This window comes from Uloborus diversus, chromosome 2 (genome assembly GCF_026930045.1).
Source record: "Uloborus diversus isolate 005 chromosome 2, Udiv.v.3.1, whole genome shotgun sequence".
NCBI lineage: Eukaryota > Metazoa > Arthropoda > Arachnida > Araneae > Uloboridae > Uloborus > Uloborus diversus.
Window position 1 is genome coordinate 53425842 of NC_072732.1, and position 6986 is coordinate 53432827.

At 36.5% G+C, this 6986-nt stretch overlaps 1 long non-coding RNA gene across 1 annotated transcript; it reads right to left on the reverse strand.

The window, feature by feature from the left end:
- Positions 1–379: 379 nt before the first annotated feature.
- LOC129216066 (uncharacterized) lies at positions 380–5803 on the reverse strand. The gene is made up of 3 exons (XR_008580166.1): positions 5598–5803; positions 2682–2777; positions 380–512 (listed from the first exon to the last, which is right to left on the reverse strand). It is a non-coding gene; the product is annotated as an uncharacterized LOC129216066 (long non-coding RNA).
- Positions 5804–6986: the final 1183 nt, after the last annotated feature.

The window sequence follows — 6986 nt, forward strand, 5'->3', positions numbered from 1 at the left end:
AGCTTCAGAGTCAAGAAAATTGCAGTTAGAGTTTATTGTTCGCTTACTCAACAATATGATAGAAATAAAACGTTACGAAATGAATTACACATGGATATAATTTCGACATTACAGATGTTGAAATGCAAAAGAAAAATCTTTGGTCACTGCGCTGGGTACTTTAAATAACGCGAGTAAATAAATGAATAATTTTGTATTTTAAAGCAGTTCTTTTTTCAGTATCGCATGTCTCGATGGGCGAAATATAGTTCTTTTTCTCACATAAATGTTAATCAGCAATAAAATTAAGAACAATTAAGTTTTTTTTCCATTGTTGAATTATTGATGCTTTGATTCTTTTTTGTTTGAAAATAATTAGTTTATTAGTTTCGCTGACAGTTAAATATATTTAACAACTTTAAAAATTGCTTTACAGTCATACAGTCATCGACAATGCTCTGTCACATTCTTTGTTTCTTCCGATGAAAGTAATTGTCCATTTTGCCATCAGCCTGTTGACATCTTTGGCAACCCTAAACGTAAATAAATGAATTGAAATAATAATGTTAGAAATGCAACGAAAGAGACTTCTGGTAAGTCTTAAAAATTTAAAACATATTTAAACCAAAAATGTAGTATAACTAAATGCACAACTCCGTAGCGAGAGTCACTGGCCACAATTGACGCACGAAACTTGAAGTAAGCGGGCAAAAGTGTAGCCTATGAGGACGAAACGCCGTTTGCATTCTAGTAAGTAGGCTGTAGCCAAAGTTGTTTGCGCGCATTCGCTTTTTAGACGCATGCCTGTATACTAGTAGGGCTCGGTTGCTCATAGAACCTATTTCTCGTTGAGCATCCAGTTAATACTGCATCTATGGTTCAATCCGTAATGCGGGACGGTAACTGGGGATCAATTTTAAAGAGGTATGGTTGATTTTTTTAAGATTAAGATAGAATTTACCATTTCGGGCATATGCATTGTGCACAGTTATAGTCCAATACTTTGACCAGGAAACCATACTATAGTGTAAAAATGAAAAGGAAAAAAAAAGTGCCTAATTAGCTATTGAAAGAGGGTAATAAAACGGGTTCACGGACACATAAATTATTTGTCCATGTGCTCTCCTTAACCGAAATATAAGGTCTTAAAATCTACCGAAATTGAAAGTAAGCCACCAAATTCAGCGAGTTTCGTTGAGTAACGTAATCATTCTCACGCTTTGCTTGCCACACGCAGACAGGGAAATTGCGTGGTTGTTTAAATTTGTCGCCAAGTTTTAAAATTTGAGCGCTTTTCTTAGCGTTTCGGCGAACTTTTAGACTTTATGTCTCGATTACAGGGGCATGAGGGCAAATTATTTTTGCGTCAAAAAAATCTCAATATGCTCTTTCGATTTCTGCATATTTGAACTTCCTTTTTCATTACACTATACATAAGGTTTTGTGGTGAGGTCACTGTTTGGAAGCTACTCTTGCGGGGGGGGGGGGGTGCTTTTTTGAAATTGTTAAAACCTAGATTTCATTATTCTATGTAATAAAAAAGAAAATATAGTAATCTTGTGATGCTCTGAAATAAAAATGGGTAGATGCACTACAGTAAAACCTGATCACCCTTGTAAGTTGATCATCTGTCTAAGCTGACCGCTATTTTCGGGCACAGAATCAGATCTATATTATATAATTCAACCTCTATAAGTTGACCACCTGTTTAAGTTGACCACTAAAGTAGTGCACCGCAAGTGGTCAACTTACACAGGTTTACTTCACTGTACTTCGTAGCTGCAGCCACTGGCCGCGCGAATCTTGAAGTAAACGGGCAAAAATGTAGCCTACGAGGATGCGCTTTTCGGACGCTTGTCCGTTTACTGGAAGGTCTCGATTGCTCATGAACCGGTTTCTCGTTGTGTATCTAGCTAATACTACATCTATGAAATTATCAAGCTTTCGGTTTTAAATGTGGAATCATTGTTTTACTATTAATCACTTTATTTCAATGTTTTTAGAAGCTATGTTATTAAACTCAAAGACATGGTCTTTGTGAAAACGTAAAAAATGAACGACTTGTTAAGGCTCAGATCAGGTGCGGATCCAGAGGGAGGAGGGCACGACCTTCCTTCCCTTAAATGTCCAAAGATAGCTTAAAGCTGTGTTTTGGGAACGTAAATTTGGAAAAAATTGCCCTAGTCCTCATGCCCGAAAATAACACTTATGACCCCCTCCTCCCCCTCCAAAACGATGTGCTGGGTCCGTTCTTTGGCTCAGAGAGATTTCAATTAAACTTGACGAAAAAGGGTCAGAAACGTACGGAGAATTGGTTAATTTTTATCCTTTTTTTCCAGTATTATGACATAGAACCAGGCTCCATGAATTTTTTAATGAGAGGAACATTCGGTAAGTCGTACTTAATGGAAGCAGAAATAGTTGCTGTTTCAACAAAAAATTTCTAGCATGGAAGCGTCAATAACATACACAAAAATAGACAGAAATAAATAATATTTACTTCTTCGTCAACCCCAAACAGGTGCTCGTAAAATGTAGGTGCATATTGTACGGTGTAGCAGAAAGAGAAAAAATATTTTTGCTATAAAGTACGTGCACAAAAGCAACCAGTTTACGATGGTGACCTATTTTAAACAGAAAACTAAAGATACTCTAACTGAAATGGTAGCAAGCCTTCATAACTATTTAGTGTTTTCACTTACATTTGGAAAAAGCTCCATTCTTTGAGGATTTAGCTGCTGTCTGCTGACGAGTCAGCTTCTTGCGCACTACCGCGTCTTCTTGTTCGCCGTCTCGTTCTGAAGAAAGTTATGAATTTTAAAATTTATATTAAAAATTTTCGTCACATTAAAATAATAGAAATATTTGTAATTTGAAAATTAAGCAGCAATAGAATTTAGCATTTTAGAAAATTCTTTTTATCAGACGATATTACATTCGGTAGTTCGAATATCAGTTTGTGGAGCCCGATTTGGCTATTATGCGGCAACTATTAGATACGATGTGTAAAATTTTTTCCTTTCTTGTTTTAAAGATAATATAGGAACTTGACAGTGTACACTTCAAATGTCATCAATTTCGAAGAAAAAAAAATCAAAAACTATGAACTTAGTACATTAAAAAAATCGCGTTAAAAAGAAAAATATATAAATGCAAACAAGATAATTGGTGTTGTAAAGGTTGGGGACTTTTGACATTTCATTCATAGAGATGTATTTAAGTTTTGTGCCAATTTTCAGCTATATGCGGGTTTTCCAGCATTTGAATATCTGCTTTGTCAAGACTAAACTGTATTGTAAGCCGAATAAGCAATCCTCATATATATAATAGCGAATGATCGAGTAGCGCTTCTTGCGTCATCAACAATGAAACTCGCTCCACGGCATGATAATTTGATGATATGTTTTGGTTACGTTTGACACGCTGGGAAATGCTTTTTTTGACGAGACTGAACTGGATCCGGTATTTTAACTGTTTTACTGGTAAAACTCGTTTAAGGAGAATGAAGAAAAAAAAAAAAAAAAAGTGGTCAACAATGAACGTTATCTACTGCTGTTTAGGGTTAATCCACTGGAGTTAGGGTTAATATTTCAACAGTCAAAATATCACCAAACAGGCAATGGCTTCGTTCAAATGTCGAAGCAATTTTCACCCGTCATACATTGACGGGCCATTTTCTAGTTCTTAAATAAATTAAAATTGTTCCAAGAGCAAAATAACTACTTGTACTTATGTAAGCGTGTGAGATATGATGCTTCTAAAATTTTTATATTTTAAATTGAATTTTTCTGGTCTATCAGGATAACATTATATTGCTGTTGGTTCAAGAAATGTTTTGAGCAATCCATTTTATATGCTGCAAATAAGAGAGTAACAAACTTTCAGCGAATAACTGCTAAAAGCGAAAGATACATAAAAATAAAACAGTACTACTGCAAATTATGATTTACATGTAAATATTTTGCTATTTAATTACTTAACCCATTAGTTTTTATATTAAACGGGGTAGAAAAGACATTCATGCTGAAGTGTGAAATAACCTGTGATGTTGCGAACCAATGAGGGGAAAAAAGGTTTTACAGAGATTGCCAAGAAAAGTCTCGATATTGTTTTAACATGGAGTTCTATGGCAATCTCGACTAATATCGTCAAATTGAAGTAGATTCGGCGTCTCATTTTTGGCACAAAAATTTTGCCCTAAGTTGTTGCTAAATCGTCGCCAGTTTTTTAATCTTCAGTTTCATTGCTTTCACTTTGTGTTGAAATGTTACCTACATCGTGCCAAATAAATAAATAAATAAATAAATTTTTTAAAAAAGAAAGAAAAAGAAAAAAAGGAAAAAAAGCTACTCAAAAAAATTAAGACATTTTCTTGGTTAAAGGGCAGAATAATTTGGTCACCGAGGGAGAAAATGCAATTTTTAGGCAAAACTTTCACCCGGCAAAGGAACCGCATTGTTTGACAACCGAAGAGATGGAAATGTGAATATCCGTCTACAGCATCTATTAGTTTGCAGGAATGCTTGCCTGTCGCCCGTTGCAGATGTGTTAACTCTAAGTTAAAGAAAGTCACAATGAAATGAACAAAACACGTGCACCAAAGTTTTTTCTTTTCCCCTTGTTCAGAGAAAATTATTTTAATTCGCTGCTTGCCAATTCCATGGCAAACGTGGACCAGTGGTTTACAACCTTTTCAGTATTGACCAAACCATAAGACAGGCGGCTAATTATGTTTTTTTTTTTATATAAATATGTAGCAATTGAAAGAGCATACTAAAACATGTTTAAAAACGCATAAATTGCTTGCCCTCGTATCGCCGTTATTGAAATATGAGGTCTTAAAGTTTGATGAAATTTCAAGAGAAGTCGCCAAAGTTTAGCGAGTTCCAGTGAGTAATGGATGACATCTTTCACACGCTTTGCAGAAGTATGCACTGTAACATACAGACGGTGAAGTGGCGGGCCATTTCTCGCCAAGTCCTTAAATTTGGTGCTTTTCTTAAAATTTTGGCAGACTTTAAGACTTTATATATAGATAACGGGGACACAAGGGCAATTAACTTTGAAAAAAAAATTCCAATATGTTCTTTCGATTGCTACTCATTTCACATTTTTCCATTGTTACACTATTCGTGTGGTTAACTGGTGAGGACCACTTGGTACCCATTCGAAACAGAACACATTCGATAGAAATAATAATTTCCCAGCAATTATACTAAATGAAATTAGATAAATCCAAAAGTGCATTCGTGCATTAATTTCCCCCCCCCCCCCCCTCGATCCAAACTTAATTTTCTCTAACTGTTCGCGGATCAAATGAAAATCGTTCGTAGACCACTAGTGGTCTGCGGACGACAGGTTGAGAATCATTGGTATAGACAATAGCTTCTCAACCTACTGTCCAACCTTTTAGCAATGACTATAGTTGGGGTAAACCAAACGTAACCCAGCAGCGTCGTAATGCTGTGATTAGCATCTGCGTAGCCTCCACAACGGTGGCAGGTTAGGTTTGCTCCAACTACAGGAATATTTCTGATTGTGTTTCAACTGTAATAGTTTCGCTAAGAATATCTAATTTCGAAACCATTTGTTCAGAGTTTGTACATAACGTTTGTTACTTTCTAGTCCAAAGAGCATTCACGTTCCATCGGGACCTTTTCTTGCGTGATCGTGCTCTTTGCTGCGCCGCAGCCGATGTTGAAACTGAAGACCTTCCGAAAACAGAAGAACAGCCGGAAACTGAAGGTCTGTCGATGTCCAAGGCGTTCGGGACAATGCTTTCATTGGTTAAATTATTTCTACTATCATGAAGGTTGGCTGAAGGGTTGGCGACGAAATCGGTTTTCTGGAAGAATTCTGTAAGATGTCTGAAATTGAAATATTGTCGTATAAAGCAAGCTGAAGTACATTTAAATTACAGAGTTTAGTGAAACTACTAGGGGGTTATGTCACTTGCTCGGTTTTTACCAAGTTCACTAGTCAAAATTTGACACAAAATTGCATAGGATCATGGGACGAGCACCCAACATCTATATTTCGAAATTCGATTTTTTTTCATTTTTGTTTTAAGGCAATTTTTATTTAAATTCTTCATTTTGTGGGTCTTTCCGAAAATAAAGCCTCCACATCTTAAATTTTTACGCTGATAATAAGATCTTAATTTTTCAAACCAAGAATGAATTATTTCAAAGCTTTTCAGTTAAATAGAACAGCTGAAATTAACATTCCAAGAATCAAAGTTTTCAAGTCTCCCCTGTGACAGACCTAATCCATTTTGTACTATAGTCAGGGGGGAGAAGAGACAATTGTTGGCCCCGGCCTGAGCTTGAAGGGTGCCCGAGATTTATAAAATAAGGGGTAAAGTCTATGTACGTAGGGGTAAACAATATGAAGAGGGGCCATTAAAAGTCATTTGTGAGGGACCCCAAAATTTCCGTGCATGCCCCCTGATTATAGTCTGACCACCACCGATGAGACGGAAGACACGCGCACGTACTTATCTCTCATTAGCCGAGTTCACAACACACTTTTCTTCCCGGTAAATCCCCGCTCTGGCTCCGCAAAAAAAAAAAAAAAAAAAAAAAAAAAAAAAAAAAAAATTGGAAAATTCCCGGTTTCCATGTAAAAAGAGGTTTCCCACTGTACCAGAGAAAGCGGTTTTTACCCAGCATCCTTAGCGGCTAGTAGGCGAACTCTTTTCGCGTAATGCATTCTGGGTAAAAACTCCACCTTCACTCCACAAGCAAGAGGAGAAAAATTGCACATAAACCCCGCAAATACCGGGAATGCGGTGAAAAGCAGTTTTTTTCCGGGGTCGAAAGTGTCCATGGAAACGACCTTATTGTCGTCTTGTTCTGGCAATAATGGAAAACCGCCAAATATTATAAAAACCACCAAATCTGTAGCTGCGGTGGAGTTAATACGTAAGTACCCTGAAATCTTCATTACACTTACCTTCGAATATCCCGGTTGGAAATATATTCTAATCCGATGACAATAGATGCAAA